Here is an 11,814-nt window from a genome sequence, read left to right as displayed (position 1 = left end):
GAGCTCGTATGCGAAAGATATGGACGAAGCTTAGTCGCTACTCTTCGTGTGCGATAAATACGATACAGTTTTTGTAAATCTGAGATAGAAGGAGAATTAGCCGACAAGGTCTAAATGAAAGTTGTAGTACTCGTAAATACCAACGTGTGGATATAAATAACATAGAAAACGGAGCTCGTACGCGGAAGATACGGACGAAACTTAGGGGCTACTTTACTATAAAATCCCTATAAATAAAGGGTGAACTCTTCATATTTTCTTCACACCATAAGCCTTTCTTTCTCTCGCTAACTTCTCTCTAGCCTCCCTAAACCCCTCCCAAGTCTAGGGAACCTCCCTAGCATGAGAAGGAAGGCACGGAGCGCCCGACGACTCCGAGAAGAAAAGCTTTCGGCTCGGAAATGCTGCTCCAGCGAAGCCCAGTTTTTTAATAAAAACCCGTTGTAAGTGAGCTACGCCTATACTATATTTAATATAGCTTTTATTTAAATATAGTAATGTTATTAGGACCTTATAATAGTTATTTGGGCTAATATTATGGGTTATATAAGTGTCGTTATAATATCTTTTTAACCACTCGCGGTACGGAGAATCTGGTTTGGAGGGCCGCTTGGGTTGCTGGATTCAGAAGTGCTATATGCCAAAATGATCCTGCCCTCCGGTGTTCCATGTCTGGCCCTGTCTGTACATAGTGGGTGAAGAGTATTTTTTAACGCTTATATAATAGTAATAATAGCTAGACTATTAATTAGTCTCAGTGAATATTAGACTAAACTCTAGTGGTAATGATACTAGGTTTTGTCAAAGGAAAATTGTTTTAAGAGTAACGAAGCATTTTACGAGTACCGAGTCACCACCTTATCAGGTGAGTGCATAGTTACTTTCATCTTACACATAGATATGAAGTATTTTATATAAATTACGTGCTATGTGTGCATATTATCTGTATACTTGCTATATATGTTGCAGGAACGATTTTATACAAGTTTTATATGATTTAAACTGTATATGTATTTATATCTACATAATATGTTGGGTAAAACATGGGTAGATGAAATATGAGTTGGATGATGAGTTGAGAGGTGATATAGACCATGAGGTAAGGGTGAGAGGTGGACGATGTGAGAAGCCTTTTTCCCAAATGATGTCCCCGTCATCTAGCAAAGTATGGATGACAACCACGGACTATTCTAGACAGTCCAGTGGAACACTAGCAGGCTCGTGATGCGACCTTGCTTTTCTTCTATTCGCCAAATCCTCCTGAATGTTCAGCTATCACTACAAGATCACAAAGAATAAGGGCCGTCAACCGTTTTCTGGGAGGAGCTCCCGGAAGAACGCTCCGACGGTCAAGTTAGAGAGCATTTTTAGGGTTTGTGTGTATTCTCTTCAAAGAGTCCAGAGAACTTACCTCGTAGGTCTGAGAGCGTACCCTTTTATACCTAGCTCCCTTGCCTGATCCGTACCAGACAAGATCGCTTTTTTGGGGAGACAGGATCAGGGGCGCTGATTGGAGAGTCATGCGCCTTTAACCGTTAGGGCGCTCTTATTGGCTCTGACGGTAATGGAGCGACCCTTCTGCCTGTCTCCTGACCGTTTCTTTTGTCCTGGAGCTGGGAGCGCCTCTAGGCGGGCGTGAGCCTTTCGCATGTGCGTTTCGCTCCCAAGGGCACCAGCGGACGCTAAGCCTGCTGGGCCGGGTTGGCGTACGCGAGCCTTTCGTTTGTGCCTTCCACTCCCGGGAGTGCCAGGGGACGCTAAGCCTGCTGGGCTAAGCTCGGTTGGCGTGTCCGGCTCGTGCTCCTGCCGTGCTGCCCTAGGCACGTCATCAAGTCCCCCAGTCCTGTAGCCGTAGCGCTGCAGCGCTAGCTACGACGTTCTGGACTTAGATAGCTTACGCGTGTAGGTTTTTCTTTTCCCGCCGTTCCGTCTTTAATGACGACGTGACTGCGCATGATGTCTGGTAATTACGTCATCGTGTCAGGCATTTAAATGTCCCGCCTCTCCCTCTTCTTTATAAGGGCTTTTGAATGGTTTATCTTTATGTTCTCCTTCTTCCTCCTTCGTCTTCTTCTTTCTTCTTTCCTCATGGCAGACCTTCCCGGTATCCTCCCCTCCGCCGCTGAGTACCATCGACTAGAGGCCACCTATGGCTTATCTTCTCTGGAAGGCGTGGAGTTTCCTGCACCTGGTTCTAGCATCTCATCCCCTCCCCCCGGCAAGATTGGGGTTTTCTTGAAAACCCTAGACGCTGGGATCCGCTTCCCCTTGACCGATTTTCAGGAGGAAGTCCTCCAGAAAGATGGCTGTAGTCTTCAGATGTTGACTCCCAATGCAGTTAACAAAGTGGTTGCGTTTGAAATAATCTGCAGAGCCAATGGGTATCTTCCAGACTACTTTGTCTTCAAGTTTTTCTTCCGATTCTGTGTTACCGGTGATAAATACACCTTCTCGGTCCGGCGAGGGGGACACGTCTTGGTTCCCGACGGGCGCACCCCAAAAAACTGGCAGGAAAAATGGTTGTGGGTGAATCAGGGGTTGGTTGGGAGTGGTCGTTATCGTGCCAATGCTTTCGCCGATACCATCCCCAAGCTCTTTCCCCACAACCAGGGTGTCACCGACTACTTGAAGAGTGTACAGGTATCTGCTGAAGATTACTCCGAGGCGCTTCTTTCTGGGGTAAGGATGAGCCCCTCTTGGAGGCGGCGAGGCAAGATGGCGGCGTTCTTCTCCGTCGTTGATGGTGAGTGTTGTATCCTTCTTTTCCTTTTCGTCCCCCTATTATTCATGTGTTATTTATATTTCCCTTCTGCTTTCCCTAGGTGTTGAGTCTTCTCTGTCCATGGATGAGGTGCTGCGCAAGCGTTATCGGGGCAAGTTGGAGTTTCGGGAGGTGGATCTGGTCGATCGGCTTCCTCCACCCCGCCGGATGGACCAGCTTGCTCTAACCGTTGCCCCTCATGTTCCTCCAACGGGTTCATCGGCGTCCGAGGAGGACCCGCTGCATGCTCGCCCCATTTCTGCTGTCATGCCCTTGGGTGGTGTCCCTTCTTCTTCCATGGAGGATAATGAGGACAGCAAGGAGGGAATCATCGCTGACGTCCGACGGATGCAGGCAAAACGAAAAGTCGTACAGGCCATGGGTGAGCCAGTTACTGGTGCGCCTACTGCTATCAAGAGAGTGCATACTAGGCGGAGCTTCTCTCGCTTGCTGAGTTCCATGAGTTCCACACCAACTGGTGTGGTAGTGATCCCTGATGACGACACGCAACAGTCCGAAGGGATCAACAGGGCAACTGAACAGCCCGTTATTTCAGATTTCTCTTCTATTCCTTCTCCCAGTGTTCCATTTGTTCCTTCAAAGCTTTCCCCGGCCATGGGTTTTGGTGTCTCTGGACAGGCTGTAGTCTCCAAGGATGGTGGTTCTAGAGATGGTGCTTCTGAGTCTGCTGTTTTTGTTCCATCCTGGGATCTTCGCAACGACTCTCAACTTTCTGTGCGCGCAAATGCTTTGGAATTTTTGCGCCACGCCTTTCCTCCCGCTGCAGTTGGAGATATGGAGGCAATGGGTAACCCTGCCCTTTCTCACAATATGGCCTACGCTGCCGCGCAGGCCATGTTTTATCTTGTTGCAGGTTCCCGGCGCGTCCATGCCTTCGGCGAGATGGAGACTGCGCATGCCGCCTGTGGATCACGTGTGGCGAGTCTGGAGCGCCGTCTGAGTGAGCTTGGTGATGATCTTTGCTTATCTGAGAAGAAGTGTGAATTGCTAGTGTCTGAGAAGAACGTCCTTGATGAAGCTAGAACTGTACTGGAGGCCAAGGTTGATTCCCTCACGCAGGTGAATGAGGGTTTGATGATTCAGGTAGAGAGTCTTGAGCGTGATGTCGCTGACCGTGACAAGCTTGTGTCATCGCTACAGTCAGATTTGGACGCTTCTCGTCGAGACTTAGATTGGTTGGTGCATGTTGGCGTGGTTCACATTGTTGATAAGCTGATCGAGCATCCCGATTTTACCAATGCCATAAGCCTCATTCGTCATGCTGCGTTTGTGGCTGGGGTTGAGTCCCTTCAGAAGATTTCTGCTGGTGGTGGGGGTGGGAAGGCAGTTGCTGGTGTTTCTTTGGCTGGTCCTTCGGTTAGTGTAAACGATGCTCTTTTGTCTTTTGCCAGTATGGACCATGCATCTCTGTTGGGTTTGGGGGAGTTGGGTATTGAAGGTCTTCGGGAGTTATGTTCTTTTTGTGGTTCTGAGGGTACTCCAGAAAGTATGGTGGGTCAGGAAATTGTGTCGGTAGTTGAGGTTGATGTGGAGGGGAATGGTAAGGATGGTGAGGCTGTTGGTGAAGATGATCGTGGTGTTGAGACAATTATTGGTGATGGTACTGTCGGTGAGGTGGCTGTGGGTGCTGGAGGGGATGTTGGGGAGGTTGTCCCGGAATCATGTGCTACCCCTCCCGGGGTGTGAAAATTTCTCTGCTTAGTTGGTTTAGGTTTTGCTGCTTTTGACTTGTGTAATGTTCAAACTTTTAAAAACAATGTTTTATTTTCCTGGATGTGTATTTTGTGTGTTCTAAGCATTGTCTGTTCTTTGCTCACTTTGCTTATCGTTTTGCCTGCTTGTTTATTATACATTGTTTGGGAGATACAGCGCCCTGGTGCGCTAAGATATTTCGTTTTGCTTCTGCTATCGTTGACACACTAAGTGTCGGTATTAGGCGCTCTTAGCGACCAACGATCGAGTTTTGCATGTGAACATTCAATCGTTATAAATTAATACACTAAGTATCAAAGATCAGCAATTGCATTATCATTCTACATTGACCGCGGATTTTTAAATACACTAAGTATTAAACTCATGCCACTAAGCATGGACATGTGTACTCTAAGTACTTAGGATGTGCTACACTAAGCAGCATGTCGATCAGCTGGGATTGCGTCTCTTCCCTCTTTCTTGTTTAAAAGAAATACTTCTTCAAGTTCCTGGCGTTCCACGTTCTTGGAATCTGCCTGCCTTCCATCGTTTCTAACACATATGCGCCATTCCTGTTTGCTTCTGTGACTCTATAAGGGCCTTCCCATGTTGGGCCCAACTTGCCTTGGGGCTGGGCTCGACTTGCCTCATTTTTCCTCAAAACGTATTCCCCAACTCTGAATGCCTTTTCCTTTACCCTCTGATTGTAGTATCTTTCTGTCGCATGCTTGTAAACAGCTTGGCGCATTTCAGATCTCTCACGCTTTTCCTCTAGCATATCCAGGTTTATCCTTAGGTCTTGTGCATTGCTTTCCTCATCCTTAATGGTCACCCTCAGTGTGTTCATTGCCACTTCCATGGGAAGCATGGCCTCCGTTCCATACGTTAGGCTGAAAGGGGTTTCCTTTGTGCTTGTTCGTGGTGTAGTTCTGTACGACCACAGCACCGTCGGTATCTCCTCCGCCCAATTCCCTTTTGCTTTGCCTAGCCTCTTCTTGATTTCATTCACAATGGTTCGATTGGATACCTCCGTCTGTCCGTTCGTTTGCGGGTGTGCTACCGATGTGAAACGTTGGCTTATCCCTTTGGTGATGCACCATTCTCTGAACGGGTTCTCAGCAAACTGTAGGCCGTTATTGCTGACAAGAACTTTGGGTGTCCCAAATCTTGTCATGATGTTCTTCCATACAAATTTTATCATGTGTCTCCCCGATATGCACGCCAGTGGTTCCGCTCCAATCCATTTTGTGAAGTAGTCCACGGCCACCACCATATACTTTAGCCTTCCTGGTGCTTCTGGGAATGGACCCACTATATCTATGCCCCATTGGTAGAATGGCCACGGGCTGGATATGTTATGTAGTGGCACCGGGGGATTCGCTTGAACTGGGGCGTAAGACTGACACTCCCCACATTTCCTGGTCATTTCTATCGCATCTTGCTGTATCGTTGGCCAGTATACCCCCATTCGCAACACCTTGCCCGTTAAGGCCCGTTCCCCCTCGTGTGCACCTACCTGGCCTGAGTGTGCTTCCTGTAGCATTTCTCTCCCTTTGGCTTGGTCCATACACTTCAGCCATGGGGTCATGAACCCTTTCTTGTATAATTCTCCGTTAACCATTGCATATGAGGGTGCTTTTATGCGTATCTTCCTAGCTTCGCCCTGATCGTCTGGCAATACCCCCCTCTGTAGGTATTCCCTGAACGGTGTTATCCACGTGGGTCCGGCTGGGGCTAGGGCGTTCACTTGCTGCTGGTCTATACTTCTGTCGTGGAGTACCTCTACTAAGACCTTCTTTGACAACTGGTCGAAGCACGTAGATGCCAACTTACTCAAAGCATCTGCCCTCTTGTTTTCACTCCTAGGTATCTGCTTGATTGTAAACTGCCCGAATGATCCTACCAATTGTTTCACCATCTTTACATATTTTCCCATCCTCTGATCTCTCACTTCGAAACTCCCATTAACCTGGTTTGCTGCTAGCCTCGAGTCGGTTAGGGCCGTTACAGCTTTCGCGCCCATCTGCTTGGCTAGACGTAATCCTGCGAGCAGCGCTTCGTACTCCGCTTCGTTGTTTGACGTGTGGAAATCAAAACGGAGGGCGTAGGTTACCTCTTCTCCTTCTGGGCTGGTTAGGATCAGCCCCGCCCCTGAGCCTTCCCTGCTGGACGCCCCATCCGTATACAAGGTCCATGAATTGTTGCTAGTCGGGGCCCCTTCAACTGCCCACACTTTCTCTTTGGTCGGGTCCCCTCCGTCCGGAATTTCTAGTAAGAAATCGGCTAGCGCTTGTCCCTTGATACTTGTCCTTGGGCGGTAGTTTATGTCGTGCTCTCCCAGTTCGATCGCCCACTTCGCCAGCCGGCCCGACGTCTCCGGCTTGAGCAGTATCTGTTTGATGGGATAACTCGTGAGCACCTCGATCTGGTGTGCTTGAAAGTATCGCCTTAGTTGTCGAGCCGCATAAATGAGCGCCAGGACCAGCCTCTCCAGCGTGGGATAGTTGAGTTCTGGTCCTTGCAGCGCTCTGCTAACAAAGTATACCGGTCTCTGCTCCCCTTCCCTTTCTACAGTCAATACTGAAGATATCGCTTCACCTGATGTCGAGAGGTATACTTATAGCGTCTCTCCAGGGACGGGGCTGGCCAGCGTGGGTAATTCATGTAGCGCTTCCTTGATTCTTTGGAGCGCTTTTTCTGCTTCATTCGTCCACTGGAAATTGCTCTTCTCAATGCAACCCTTCAACGTGTGGAATAACGGCATGGCCTTGTCAGCGGATTTCGAAATGAACCTGCTTAGAGCTGTGAGTTTCCCATTCAGACCCTGCGCATCCCTGAGGGAGTTCGGTGTTGGTGTCTCGATGAATTCATCGACTTTGGACGGGCTGGGCTGGATACCTTGCCTGGTGACGTAGTACCCCAGGAACTGCCCTTCTTCCACCCCAAACGTACATTTGGCTGGGTTCAGTTTCATATTCACCGTCTCTAGGGTTCGGAAAGTTTCTTCAATGTCCTGTAACCTCTTGTCTTCATGTGGGCTCTTGATCACCATGTCGTCCACGTATACCTCGATGTTTCTCCCGATTTGTTTAGCAAATATCGAGTCGACCAGGCGCTGATATGTGGCCCCTGCATTCTTTAGGCCGAAAGGCATCTTGGTGTAGCAGAAAGTGCCATGATCCGTGTAGAAGGCTGTTTTCTCCTCATCTTCTTTGCTCATCAAGATCTGGTGATACCCTTTGTATGCATCCAGAAAACACTTTAACTTAAACCCTTGTAACGATTCCACTTTCTGGTCAATCTCCGGGAGGGGGTAACAATCTTTAGGGCATGCCTTATTTAAGTCGGAAAAGTCGATGCACATACGCCACGACCCGTCTTGTTTGCGAACCATGACTGGGTTCGCGATCCACGTCGGGAATATTGCCTCCCGCACTATCCCGGCTTCTGCCAGCTTGGCCACTTCTGCATTAATTGCCCTATTACGGTCTCCTCCCTGGACTCTCCTTTTTTGCTTAACCTCCTTTGCGCCTGGTTTAATTACAAGCTTATGCTCGATGACCTTCCTTTCCACCCCTACCATGTCTGTAGGGGTCCATGCGAACACATGTTTGTATCGTTTGAGTAAGTCGACCAACGCTCTTCTTGTGCGGTTTGGGAGATCGTATCCAACGCTGACTGGCTGATCGGGATGTCTTATATTGATTACTTCCTTGCCTTTCCCGGGGTTGCGTTTGGGTCTCTTGGTCTCTTCGGTTATCTCTGCCGGCTTCATGACTGTATAGAATTGCAATTCTTTGGGTGGAGTGGCCAACACCGTAGCCGCGCCCATTGGGGTGTTGAATTTCATGATCCCATGTATAGTTGATGGCACTGCCCCCAGCTTCAAGAGGGCTGTTCTTCCTAGAATGATATTGTGTTCCGCCGAATGCCGAATGACCACGAAGTCTATCAAGGCAATTTTCTTTCGCTGTTTGTCGTGGCTAGTAATGGTCAGAGGGAGGTGAATTGTGCCCAGCGGCCATAGGCTATGACCTGTGAATCCTACTAGCCTCCCGGTCGTGGGTCGTAAGTTATCCTTCCAGCGGTCGGGGAGGAGTCGGAAGCAATGCTCATAGATGATGTCCGCCGAACTCCCGGTGTCGACATAGACCCTATGTATGGTTACGTCCCTGATGGAGGCTTGTGTCACCAGTGGGTTGTCGCCCCTCCATCCTTCAGGTCGGGGGTCTTGCATGGAGAACGTGAGTGTGCGTGCTGAAAGTTTGGCGGTCTCCTCTCCCCCCCGTTGTTCTTCCCTGCTTCTCTTACTTCATATCATGAATATTTCCTTGGGCTGGGTGCCCTCACAAGGTGTACCTTTGGCGTTTTCAACGTCAAACTTGGCGCGCAGGCTTCGCGCTACTTACACCAGATCTCCTTTGAGTTGCTTCTCTTCCATCTCTTTCTTTAATACCGAGCAGTTGGCCGTATCGTGTGTCTTACTCTTGTGATACTCACAGTATCGGTTCTTGGGCGACTTGGCCGGCTGCTGTTTCTCGGACACCGTGTACACTTCTGGGCGGCGACCGCGTCTGTCGTCCTTGGCAAATGGTCAGAAGCGCGTCGGTGGTCTTCTTGCCTGGACATAGTGCCTATTTCCCCCCCGAAAATCCATGTGACTCGGATTGTGATGTCTGGTCGCCATGGCATTCAAGTAGGCCTGCTTGGCTGCCTCACCGTCTTCCTGCCGCAGATATCGCTCTACCCTTTCCTTCAACTTGGCCCGTGTTAGGGGCTTCTTTCCCATGAGTTTTTGCGACAAAGGGCCTGGCAGGAGTCCCCATGTAAAGGCGCCAGCTATGAGCCCTTCATCGTGTCCCGGTACATCCAACGTAGCATTTATGAACCTTGTGAAATATTCTCGTACAGTTTCCCCTTCTTTCTGTTTACATCCTATGATTGAATGAGAATCTCCCTTGTACTTACGCAGCTGCATGAAGTTGGTAAGGAAGAGGTACTTAAGCTGAGCAAAGTTTGAAATGATGCCTGGTGGCAACGTCTTGAACCACGTGTCGGCGTTGCCATCAAGGGTCGTTGGGAAGTATGTGCACCAGAACTTCTCGTTGAGTTTCAACGACGTCATCGTCCATTCATATGTGTCTTTGTGGCTATCCGGGTCGGTGGTTCCATTGTACGTTTTGAGCGTCGGGAGCTTTGCTGTGTTCGGTATTTCATAATCCAACAGTTCTTTGACAAACGGAGACGTCACACTACGGGAAAGGCCATCTTGACCTGGGACAGTCGACGCTCCCTGTTGGTATTGATGGTTCATGCCATGTGATGGCGGTGTGAGGTAGCCAGGACTTACTCCGTAGAAGGGGTACGGCTGGAATGGCGGCTGGAGGGGATAACTGGCGGAGAAAGGGTGCATGGGGGTTACGGGGCTGATCGTTACCGGTTGCTGCAGTCTGCCGTTGGCGGGGATAGACGGTCCAGTCCATGCGCCGGCCATTGGGTAGGTGGGTGATGGGTGGTTTATCATGGTTTGCGCCAGCGGCGGCAACAAGGTCGTTGAACTCTGTCCACCCGTCATCTGGAAAGACGACGGCGTTGCAAACGACGGTGAAATGTTGAAAACATGACCCGACGGAAGCGTTGTTGAGTGAGCCAGTTGTGCCTGCTGCAGCGGCGGTGAAAAGAATGGTGGCATCTGAAGTTGTGTAGACGGAAGTGGCCCCACCGAAGTCGTTTCTTGCTGAGAAAACGACGGTTGTGGAACGTTTCCGGCGACTGCTGTGGAACTTCCTTCGCCCAAAATGGCCCTGTTGACCGTTGTAGACAGCGGTGTTTCGTCCAACGCCGTCATGGGACGTATGGGACTGATCGGTCGTCCCTCACTGCCGTTGGACGCCATTGATGTTTACTTTTGTGTTTTTTGTTTGTGTTCTTCGTCTCACAAACGGATGGCACCAAATGATGCGACCTTGCTTTTCTTCTATTCGCCAAATCCTCCTGAATGTTCAGCTATCACTGCAAGATCACAAAGAACAAGGGTCGTCAGCCGTTTTCCGGGAGGAGCTCCCGGAAGAACGCTCCGACGGTCAAGTTAGAGAGCGTTTTTAGGGTTTGTGTGTATTCTCTCCAAAGAGTCCAGAGAACTTACCTCGTAGATCTGAGAGCGTACCCTTTTATACCTAGCTCCCTTGCCTGATCCGTACCAGACAAGATCGCTTTTTGGGGAGACAGGATCAGGGGCGCTGATTGGAGAGTCATGCGCCTTTAACCGTTAGGGCGCTCTTATTGGCTCTGACGGTAATGGAGCGACCCTTCTGCCTGTCTCCTGACCGTTTCTTTTGTCCTGGAGCTGGGAGCGCCTCTAGGCGGGCGCGAGCCTTTCGCCTGTGCGTTCCGCTCCCAAGGGCACCAGCGGACGCTAAGCCTGCTGGGCCGGGTTGGCGTGCGCGAGCCTTTCGTTTGTGCCTTCCACTCCCGGGAGTGCCAGGGGATGCTAAGCCTGCTGGGCTGACCCCGGTTGGCGTGTCCGGCTCGTGCTCCTGCCGTGCTGCCCTAGGCACGTCATCAGCTCGCAACCTGTAGGTGTTGTGAACGATGTGTTCACCCGGTGTACTCTAAACCCTGGCGATCATGCAGACTTGGTGCCTAAACCTTGGCGATCATGCAGACTTGGTGCCAAAACCCTGGCGACTATGCAGACTTAGTGCCTGTTGTATAAACCCTGGCGACTATGCAGACTTAGTGCCTAAACCCTGGCGACTATGCGGACTTAGTGCATGTTGTATAAACCCTGGCGACTATGCAGACTTAGTGCCTAAACCCCCGGTGACGATGGACTTCGTGCCGATTCCTTAGGATGATCCTTAGGAATGAATGAACGAGGAATAGTTGATTCTTAGGGTAGATCCTTAAGAGTAAAGAAAATAATGGGGATGGGTAATTGGGTTGATTGTTTGATGTTGAACATAATAATTATATTTTTGTGGGTTGAAAACCCTATGTACTCACCAGGTTTCCCAACCTGACCCACTCCAGCTTATTTCTATCACAGGTGTCGATACGAAGTTACATTACACTGAGAGATTTAAAAGAGATGTAGATCACTAGTGTAAATGAATGTAAGTTCTGTTTATGCTTATGTTTCTGTATTGACGATGACATCCCAAATGTTTTAAAAATGAACAAAAAATACATTTCTTCGGAAATGCTTTGATAACGTATTTATCATATTTTACTGGAACAAATTCCGCAACATTTTTATTAAAAGTACTCTGATTTTTATAAAGCATAAACAAAATCGGTCTTTTCTGGCCGTGAAAATGGGGATGTCACAGCACCTTGTC

Source organism: Lactuca virosa, chromosome 6 (genome assembly GCF_052849685.1).
Source record: "Lactuca virosa cultivar CGN04683 chromosome 6, Lactuca_virosa_CGN04683_v6, whole genome shotgun sequence".
Lineage (NCBI taxonomy): Eukaryota > Viridiplantae > Streptophyta > Magnoliopsida > Asterales > Asteraceae > Lactuca > Lactuca virosa.
Note: the sequence above shows the minus strand (reverse complement) of the source record.